Consider the following 11,524-nt stretch of genomic DNA (forward strand, 5'->3'; position numbering starts at 1 on the left):
AGAAAAAACATATAATTATTCAAAGTATAATTATTTCATTTTACAAGGAAAAGGAATCAAAGTTCACGTAAATTTGTTGATGCTCTTGTGATACATTCTCTTCACCGTACCTACTTAGCGTACATTTTAAGTCCTATATTATAACCAGAGTCTCCTGAACGAAGAGTGAGATAGTTGTGTATATATCTATACGAGATTGACAACCCCACACCTCAGTTGTTCGCTATAGTTAGACCGATAAGTCTAGGGTGACAAAAGTCTATTGATCCTGACGCCTGAAGAACATCGTTCAGGTATCTCAGTCACATCAAGCATGATTATAATAACTTACATAGGGATTAACAAAAACATTTGGTTTACGGAGTAACTCACACTTCATTAGTTTTATAAAAATATATAACTACATACTATCTTTCAATACAACAATACTCATACATTGTTTGTCTCAGGGTTTAAGACTACAGTTCATATTTAAGAAAATATTGGATTTTCTGAAAGCATACATTATCATTTTACAAGGAAAACATACTAAGGAAATACATAAATATACATTTTATAGTTAAGAAAATATTGGATTTTCTAGAAACATACATTATCATTTTACATGGAAAATATACAAAGGAAACAGATACATTCATAGTTCCTATTAAAAAAAATATCATATTTTCTAGAAGTATACAAAAATCATTTTCATGAAAACGTTACAAATCCTTCTCACACAAATACGCATATAAACTCACCAACTTAATAGTTTCCACTTTTCAAAAATCACTTGTATTCTCATGAAACCAGTAGACAGGTATTTGACCCTTCTTAAGGACCGGCATCGTTGTTTCATGCTTTCTACTTTTCAGTTATTTGTATTAACTATGAGCAAACAAAGCTTGTAAACAATGTAATCTTAAATTCTCAATGTATGTATGTTTGTGTTGCTATGTTTCATTTATATTCAATTGTTATGATACTATATAATGACGTTATCCGCCCTCGGACGTTTCCACCATCCAGTTCGGGGGTGTGACATGACTTAATGAATCAAGATTCTCATTAAGCACCAAATCCTTAGAGTTGAACCTCTAAATATTCCATAATGGTTTCACACTCCAAAGTAACCTTAAAAATCATGGCTTTATGGACTTGCATGTCCACATCTATTTTCTTATTTTAGGGGAAAAATAGGGTTAAATGACTAAGATCCAATGCATGACATCAAAACTTGATTATAATCCAGATCCAAGACACTACTTGCTCATTTTGACCTAGAGATTCATAAACTTGAAAACTTTATGAGACCCCATCACTTAAGTCCATGTAAATCATGGGAAAAAGGGAAAAAAACAAGAGATCTAGCAACATGATAAGAAAAGTTAGAGTCTTGAGCACTCACCAAGGTCCATGAGATGATCTTAGTTGAAGAAATGATGCTTTCCATGAAACCACCTCACCAAAAGCTTAATTGTCCTTCTAAAACCACCAAAATGCAGTAAGAATGAGCCTATATATTTAATGGAGACTAAGGTTAGGATTTCTGAGGTTAGGAGGAAGATGGAGGCTGATACCCTAGCATTAATGTTCCTTAAATATGGCCCAAGACCCGAAAATTAGGGTTTTCACTAAAAAGCACCTGCTACACCATGGTGTGTCAAGACCACGCCGTGGTGGGTCACTAAAATCCTAAGATCCAAACTGATATGCCACGTAATGGTGATGATCCACCATGTCATGACCTCTCCTTTTAAAATAAATACAAGAAAGATGATACATACCTGGACTGAATGTTACAAATCTCCCCCACTTGAATTAGAAGTCATCCTTAAAGTCCCCATCTACAAATAACTCAGGGTAGTGTTCTCGCATTTTTTCCTTAGGATCCAAATTCCATTGAAAAACTTTCCGATGCTACGATTGGACCTTAACCAAAGATACCCCCATAGTGCGCAAGGCCTTGTTCTTCCTATCCAAGATCTCCATTGGTCTCTACATAATTCAAACAATCATCAACCTGAATGTTATCCAAGTGAACAAGCATAGACTTGTTGGTCGTACACTTCCGAATCTGAGAAACATGGAAGGTATTGTGTATCTGTCGAATTTCATCAGGAAAATCCAGCCAGTACGCAACTTTGCCCATCCAGGCGGAAGTACTGAAGGGACCAATAAACCTAGGGCCTAGCTTCCGCCGCTTACGAAATTGGATGATGCCTTTCTGAAACATGCCAAAAATACAGTCCAAAATTTTTGTTTTTTAATTATTAAGAAAACTATAATCATTGAACATCATATAACAATCATAAATAGTGTATCTTAAAATATCATAACATCTGTCAAATATATTAGAGTATAAACATCCCAGGCTAAACAAATGGTGTGTGCACTGTAATCATCCCGAGCTCTTTCCCTTGATACTGGAAGTACCTAAAACCAAAACTGAAAACTATAAGCACGAAGCTTAGTGAGTCTCCCGAAACTACCAACTATCATACACATCATAACAAAATAACATACATTGGGCTTGCCCGCTACATCGAGCCCCGCCCGGCATAGGACAATGCCAACATCGACACCGCTCAACGTCGGGCCAAAATCTGGTATACATCTTAACAATGCATATAACATAAACACATAACATAAATTTAACTGAGGCCTAGCCCACTACATCGAGCACCGCCCGTTATCGAACCGAAGTCCGGCATCAGGCCCCGCCCGGCATCGGACCGAAATCTAGTACACATATATCATATCAATAAACATATCACATAAACATATATCATAACATATAAGCATTCCTCGGGCTTGCCTCGACATCGGATCGAGGCCCTAAACACATAACGCATAACATATAAGCTAAACATTCCACATGCTTGCCCCGACATCGAACCAAAGCCCGAAACATATAAATAACCACATGCACAAAATCACACAGACATCAAGCATACAAGCATTCATTGGGCTTACCTCGACATCGGACTGAAGTTCGAAAACATATAATCTACATTGGACCAAACTCGACATCAGACCTATATCCTTCATATACTAACATACATAAACGGGCCGTCGTTGGTGCCTTGGACTCGTTCCTACAAGAAAAGACTCGCCTCACACTGCTGAAGTCCTGCGAATAAATCTCGGGCTACTGGCTGACATATCCCCAAGTTCTCAACATCAAAATAACACCTAATTAATAATTGGGTCCCACCACATAACCATAGGTCCATGCTTGTGGTAAAATACTATTTTACCCCCATCTTAGTTTGATTGAAGCTCAAGGCCAAATCTAAAGGCCCAAAAAGTCAAATTATGAACCAAAGCCCAACATATGGCCTAATTTTCCAAATTTGGCCCTAACATTTACATGGTCTTACCCAAACCCTAACCATTTATTCTAGTCCAAACATTTGGCATTCCCATGGTTGAACATCTCATAATCATCAAGGCCCAGTTATGGCCTAATTTTCCAAATTGTGCCCAAGCCTTTCCAATCAGCCTTATCCAAAGCCCAATTCAATATTCTAGTCCATATACTTGTTTTTGGATGGCCCATCAATAGCCCAATCATCAAAGCCCAAAAAAAGCCTAACTTAAGGCCCAAACCCAATTAGGTTTTTACATGAAATGATGATTAGGGTTAAGTGTTCTCACTTAACCCATTAAGTCTATTATTACACTAAGCCAACATACAATGGAATCGACATAAGTCATAACTTCAGTCCATTGATAGTCTGATATCACAAACGACCTTAAATAGTACATCACTTCCTTGATCCCTAGACCGCAGTGATGTTTCTACAGGCTTATCACTGGCCCAACCAGTTCTAATTCATCTGGGGAAAACCGTAAACCAATCTATGGATTTTCCATGCAGTCACTGTTGCACCCGAACTGATGGGTACTACTTTTCCCTCCGCGATCCAACACACTCTCATGCTATCTACTAACCTAGTGAATGCTACGGCTACATCCACATACTTACAACAATCTAGCACCACCTACCAACCTTGTGAATGTTACAGCTACACCTGCAGACTTACAACACTTCAAGTACTATCTGCCAACCTTATGAATGCTACGGCTACACTCGCAGACTTACAATACTAGAACACTATCTGTCAACCTTGTGAATGCTACGGCTACACCCGCAGACTTACAACACTTTGCACACTATTTAGCTGCTAGTGAATGCTATGGCTATTTTGCAGTCTGACAACACTTTCCACACTGTCTCAATCGCTGATTACCAATCCGAACACATCCAACATCGAGCATACACACAACCTAGCATCCCGAACCGAAATCATGTCCTGATTAAAATCCCCAACATGATTCCCTAAGGCCTACTATCAAATATTCTGAGAACGCGATCTCATTATTAGCAAGTTTTTCGAACTCCCAACTCACATTATCCTCAATCCATTTAGCCGCTTAGGCGGTCTTTCTTTCTGACAAGGATGCGAAACTTATCTCAGTCTCAAAACTGCTCCTGCTTCTGGATCCCTAGATGATTCTCCCCCACTTAGATTCGATTAAGTCTTCATAATACTTGAAAATTGGAAAATTCCCATTCCTTCTCACTTTCCAACAATCTATATGATGACAACCAGCTCTTACCAACTAGTGTTCCATTACTAGCTAATCAATAAAGGTTGCTAAGACCACCGAATCATGTCGACGCTGGATTACCATCCTGCGGAACCCTGACTGTAGACATTCCACAAAACACCCCTGATCCGATCTTGACCATGATCCAAGATAACGTTGTACAATCCCAATCCTACAATTAGGGAAATGACCTTTTGCTATCCGCTAATAATTCTTGGTATGAAATTGGCATATGACATCTCTTGAAAATATAATTCAACACAAACAAAGGATAAACCCAGAGTTACACTTACTCCAATACTTTGAATGAAAGGCTGCACCGTGTAGTTTCTCGAACGTGCTACACTGAATTTCGCCCTGCTAGCCTCTCAAAAGTTTATCCGAAATCTTAAGTCTCTTCCCAAGACCCTTTAATATATGCAACTGATCTGGTTCCCTCTTTCGAATGTGCTCCAAGTCAATATCCCGCTCTCGGGTTCTAGAAGTCATATCATTCCTGGTCTCGCACCCGAAGATACTTACGATCTTCTTGATATCATTGTGTAGTATGTCATGATACCTAACCTTCTTCATTTCCTCATTTGCAACATACTATGGCACCAAATAAGCTCTCTGTCCCGAGACTTGGTAGTGATCTCTGCCACAATCTCAGTAGTCTGGTGGAGATCTAGTAACTCTTGCGCCAACTGGTGCGCCTCAATCACCTGGGCAAACTCTGCCCAGAATCTCATCGAAAAGTCATCCCATGACATAGCATCAACTACATTATCACTCAACTCACTACCAACCTATTCCCATCAATCACGTGCACTGTCCTCCAGGAGGCAGGAAGTAAGTCGGACCTTGTCCTTCTTGGGCAACAACTGATACTAAAAGTGTTGGCGTCATCTGCCAACCATATACTGCTAGCAATGGGGTCCTTTGCCCCATGATAATTTGGATCTTCACAAGCTCTAAACTCCTGAATTATCAACATACAAGTTCCTATCATGGCTGCTATCTCAATACGAAAAGCACTCCTCAAAACCAACACCTTGCTCAATTATTATTGATTTTAGGGATTCTATTCATTTATCAATTTGTCTATTTATTCATTTAATAAATTGGTTGTTACACTTTCCAAGGTGATACCTTCAGAAGCACCAAATCTCCTACCTAAAAGTCGAGGTCCGAACATCACCGGTCTGTATGACACTTTTGTCGACTTTGCGCGACTTGCAACCTGTCGCATACCGACTGAATCAACTCCGTAGTCTTGATTACTACCGTAGTACTCCCCATGACCTGATGCCCGACCTTGCCCCAACAAATTGGGTTCTAGTACCCCCTCCCATACAACATCTCAAACGGTAGTCGGTCAATACTGACATGATAACTATTATTGTAACGCCCCGTTTATTTAAATAAATTAATAGATATACTTCCCTGAATAATTTGTAAAGGAATTGAAAGGGGAGGGTTTAAATGGTAACTTATAGACTTCTTTTGAAGGAATTTCATGGAGGAGGGACCAAAGTGGTCGTTATGGCAAAGATTTGGTGGGGGACGGGGTATATAGCTTCGTTACCAGTCATGCCCTAGCCCCAAGCCTCTTATGTTGCAGCAGCCATCATCGGGATTCTCCAGCCGCCGATCTCACCCTTCTTCGACGTACATCGCCGCCTTCATCGTCTGTGAAGCCATAGAGACAAGACCACGGTGGGGCTGCCATCTCCCTCCTTCGTGTCCATTTTTCGATCAGTTGAGGCCGCCAGCGACCACCGTGCCAATGGAACGCCACTGTGACTTCCCAATATCGTGGTTAGAAGAAGCGAACCCACCTCCGGTGAGTACCTCAGCCGCCATACGTGAGCACCCCAGTCGCAGTCGCTTTTTGCTCGCGTTTTTCTGACCAGCCGAGCCGCTGAGCGTAATAGCTTTTATCTCCGAGCGATCGCAGTCGACAGCGTGGCTTCCGGGTGTATGTGAGTCGTCATCTTTCCGCCATCCTCCTCCTTCTTCTTTTGCTGTCGATGTTCAGGGTCCGACTCGACTGTCCGACGTCGTTCTGAACACCCTTCGCCATCGTTTTCCCAACAGACGAGTGGCCGCCGCCACTCCGAGCAACCGATGTACGACGCTGCTGCCGCCTTTCCGGAGTTCTGCCATCGCCAAGCACCACCAGGTGGTGGTTGTACTACTTTTCCAAGCATAAGGGTGGGTGTGTGTGTTATTTCAGTGATGTATGATTAAGATTGGTTGATCGGAAAGCCAGGAATAGCCACCGCCACCACCGTGAGGTGGTGGCTGCCGCCAAGCATCGCCGCTGGCCACCATGGTGTGGTTGTGTGTGTAGTTAGCTTAGTTAGTTAGTGAGTATGTGTGTGTGTGTGTTAGTTTTGGAGTAAAACTTGTAATTGTAATTAGCTTGGATTATTAATGAAAATAATAATAACCACCACCGTAAGGTGGTGGCTGCCGCCGTAAGCCGCCATAGACCACCACTACCCGAAGTGGTAGTGGGTGGTGCCCCTCAAGCAAAACCCCAATGGACCTAGCCAAAACCTTAATGGGCTTAAAGATTTATTTTGGGCCTATTGGGCCATATTTGAGTGGAAAACCCTAATTGTGAGTAATTGGGCCTTAGACTTTTATTGGACCTACTTTTGGGCCATTGGGATTAGATTGTGAATTAAGCCCAAAATATTTCATGTCATTTGTTAAGTAGAGTAAAGAACTTAATGGACTAAGTCCTTAATGAGTTAATTGAGAAAATATTAATATTTGGGAATTTATCAGGGCACACGAGAATTATCTAATAAGTGAAATATTAAATAATAATCATTGGCAGAAATTAATCTAAGCAATAATGGACTTAATGGATTAAGTCCTTAACGGATTAAGTCCCTAGTGGGTTAAGTAAGAAACACTTAACCATAGTTATCATTTGATGTGAAACCCTAATTTCACTTAGGCTTTGTATTGGGCCATCCGAGAATAATCAAATGGACTAGAGTAATTAGTTGGGCTTTAGGGTAAGGCCCATATGAAGGATTGGGCCCAATTTGGAAAATTGGGCCATAGATGGGCCATAGTTGGGGCCTAGATGGTTGTATGATATTGGGCCCTAGAACGATACATGTTGGACTGGACTGATCAATTGGGCCATATGTTGGACTTTAATCCCTAGTTGACTTTAGGCCTATGGATTGGGCCTTGGGCTTGGGTAAGCCAAGCTAGGGGTAATGTAGTAATTATCCAAAGCATGTATTTTTAGTTGTGTGTTAGAACCTAATTATTAATTGGGTGTTATTTGGTGTTGACAGTTCGGGAATCTGTCAGCCAGCAGCTGGGGTGGAGTCTGCGGGACTTCAGCAGTGTGAGGTGAGTTTCCTTCCGGTAGGAATGGGTCTAAGGCCACAATGCCGGCCCGTTTAGTAGCAGTAGTTTCCGGACTTGGGTCCGATGCAGTTGTTAGTTTGTTTGATGCCTTCGTGGCTCAGACAGGATTTATGTGTTAAGTGTTATGGGCTACGGCCTGACGTAGTATGCAGTATATGAGTTTATGATCATGTGTGTTATGCTATTTGATATGTGTTTTGCTATGCTATGCTATGCCCAGTCAGTTCCGGACTTCGATCCGATGTAGTTAGTTCCGGACTTCGGTCCGATGCAGTTAGTCCTGGACTTTGATCCAATGCAGGGGACAAGGTCGCAGTCAGTTCCGGACTTTGGTCCGATGCAGTTAGTTCCGGACTTCGGTCCGATGCAGGGGACAAGGTCCTAGTCAGTTCCGGACTTCGGTCTGATGCAGTTTCCGGACATCGGTCCGATGCAGGGGACAAGGTCCCAGTCAGTTCCGGATTTCGGTCCGATGCAGTTTCCGGGCTTCGTTCCGATGCAGTGGGCAAGGCCCAATATGTGTTTATATGTTATTGTATGGTATGTGGTGGTTTGGGGGAGCTCACTAAGCTTCGTGCTTACAGTTTCAGTTTTGGTTTCAGGTACTCAGTTTTCAAAAGAGGAGCTCGGGAAGATTGCAGTGCACACACCATTTGTTCAGCCTGGGATGTTTATACTCTGATATATTTGACAGTTGTTATAATATTTTGAGATACATTGCTTATGATTTCTATATGAGGTTTATTGACTATGGTTTTATCATTAAATTAAACGAAATTTTCAGACTGTGTGTTTGGGACGTTACAAGTTGGTATCAGAGCCTTGGTTTGAGGGATTCGGGCGCACTCCCGAGTGTGTCTGAACTCAAACTAAGGAAGTGGTATATAGTTTTCAAGAGAAAAACCATGGTTACAAAAGAATTTTGAGAAAAGAAAACAATTTTAGGAAAGTATAAAGTAAATAGTTTTAGAAAAAGCGAAAAGAGTTTTGAAAAGAGAAAAGGGTGTAGTGCATGCAATCAACCGAGCTCAAGTAAGTACTCCCAAATTACCCATACAAATTTATGTTATGATTGTCAGTTTCAGTTTCAGTAGAAAAACATGCTAGAATAGGACTAAGGATCTAGGAGGATGCCTTATGTGCCTGCTATATGTGTTTTCGCTTTATGGGAATTGCATGCTACTATTGAGTAGACAGTAGTAGGATAGCCTGTTTAGGTTATGCCTGATAGTATGAGCCTAGCATTGTATGCTATTACAGTTTCTCGTTATGAGAATAGATTTGCTTGAGTAGTTTCCTGTGTCCGAATGCTGCTTGCTTTGTGCTTTGTAGGACTTTGAGTGATGGGAGCTAGCCGTTAGGTGAATACGTCACGTCACATGTGATCATGGTTGAATAATCTCAGAGTGTTGGATTTGGCCCTATTGCGCAGCTCTTGTTTGAGTCTAACCGTTGTAGGGACGAGTCTTTTACTCGAAGGATTATCTAAGCCTCGTCACATGTGATGGTATTCAGGTGATGGCTAATTAGCATTACAGGGAGGCCTTCAGCAGCTGAGGACTAGATTGGATGCAGTCAAAGATTTCCCTAGGGCAAGCCTAGGAAGGTAGTAGCAGAGATTAGTAGCAGTAGAGTGACTTGGTGGAGTCGAGGCAGTTCTTGAGGAAAGTACGGATAGATGTGGAAGGTAGTATGGGCCTGTATTACTGAAAGCAGAGGATCCGTACTCGAATCAAGGCAGGTTGAGATGAATCCAGGGAACTCGTAGTGTGTGAGATCCCTCGAGTTTGGATGAGTATTGTGATGTTAGTGATGACATGTTGTCGAGTATAGTGACGCTACGTGGTAGACCAGATGGTAGTTCTGGTGTCGATAGGGGATCAGGCTCGGACTCTGGAGCCGGGAAGATTGATGATCAGATGAGAGAGTTCATTTCATCTGATAATTTTGCACAATATCATTAACCAGACTCCTGTGATCCTCAGTGCGATCAAGGAGGGCATTATAGAGATTTGTGATGAGAGGCCGAGTGCATTCTGCACTAAGATAACAGTCATGATAGAGACCCGTACGTTGATGTTTCAGGATTTCAGAGTTTGTGAGGCTTCAGATTGTCACGGGGGTTAGGGACCCCATTGTTAGCAGTAAATGGTTGGCAGATGTTGCCAACACTTTTAATACCTGACGTTGTCTCAAAAGGAGACAAGACCTGACTTACTTCCTGTCTCCTGAGGGATAGAGCATGAGATTGATAGGAAGAGGTTGGTAGTCAGTTGAGGGATGATGTGGTTGATGCTATGTCATGGGATGACTTCCAGACCAGATTCTGGGCGGAGTGTGCCCGGGTGATTGGGGCGCAGTAGTTGGCGCAACACTTGTTAGATCTCCACCAGAAGACTGAGACTGTGGCAGAGATCACTGTCAAGCCTCAGAAAAGAGCTTATGTGGTACCACGGTATGCAACAGATGAGGAAATGAAGAAGGTAAGTTATCAGAACATATTGTAGAATGATAGCAAGGAGATTGTGAGTATCTCGGGGTGCAAGACCCTGAATGATATGAATTCTAGAGCTTGAGATCGGGATATGGACTTGGAGCACATTGGTAAGAGGGAACCAAATCAGTTGCTTATAGTGAGGGTTCTCGGGAGGAGACCATAGATTTCAGATTAGCTTTCGAGAGACCAGCAGGACCTGATTCGGTGCAGCACTTGCAAGAAACTGCACAAGGGAGCCTTTCGTTCCATCGGCTGAGTAAGTGTAACCCTAAGTTAACCTCAATTTATGTCTAAACTATATTTTTAAAAAGAGATGTCATATGCCAATTGCATACCGAGAAGCATTAGCGAGTAGTAATAGACCAATTCCGCAGATTACAGGATTGGGAAGTACGACGTCATCTTGGTTTACTCCAAGACTGAGGAGCAGCATGAGAAGCACCTGAGGGAGGTGCTAGAGACTTTAAGGAGGGAGAGAATTTTCGCAAGGTTCTCCAATTGTGAGTTCTGATTGCACGGGGTGCAATTTCTTGGGAACCTTGTCAATCAGAAGGATATTCTATTCGATCCGGCCAAGATAGAGGTTGTGATGCAGTGGGAGATTCCAAGGTCTCCAATTGAGATTCGGAGCTTCCTGGGTCTAGTGGGTTATCACCGGAGATTTATTCGGGTTCTTGGAGGTGGTGTGATCCTTTGGACTGACTAGTGTTGAAACATTAGTAATGGTAAGTGTGGTTTATAGCAGATTGGTCATGGGTGGTGAGAAAAAATTCTTCCAATTTTGTGTGTTGTGGGGCATTAGCTGAATCAAAGTGGGGGAGAATCGCCCAAGGATTCAGAAACGGGAGCAGTTTTGAGACTAGGATAAGTTTCGCATCTTTATTGGGAAGGAATATAGCCCAAGCGGTTGTATGGTTTGAAGATAGTGTGAGATGGAAGTTCGGAAAAGTGTGCCAATAAAGAGATTGCGTTCCGTGATGTTACTAGCAAGCCTTATGGAATCAGGTTAAAGATTCCAGTTAGGACACGAGTTCAGCTGAGTGCGGGGCA

This window comes from Lactuca saligna, chromosome 6 (assembly GCF_052625555.1).
Source record: "Lactuca saligna cultivar CGN05327 chromosome 6, ASM5262555v1, whole genome shotgun sequence".
NCBI lineage: Eukaryota > Viridiplantae > Streptophyta > Magnoliopsida > Asterales > Asteraceae > Lactuca > Lactuca saligna.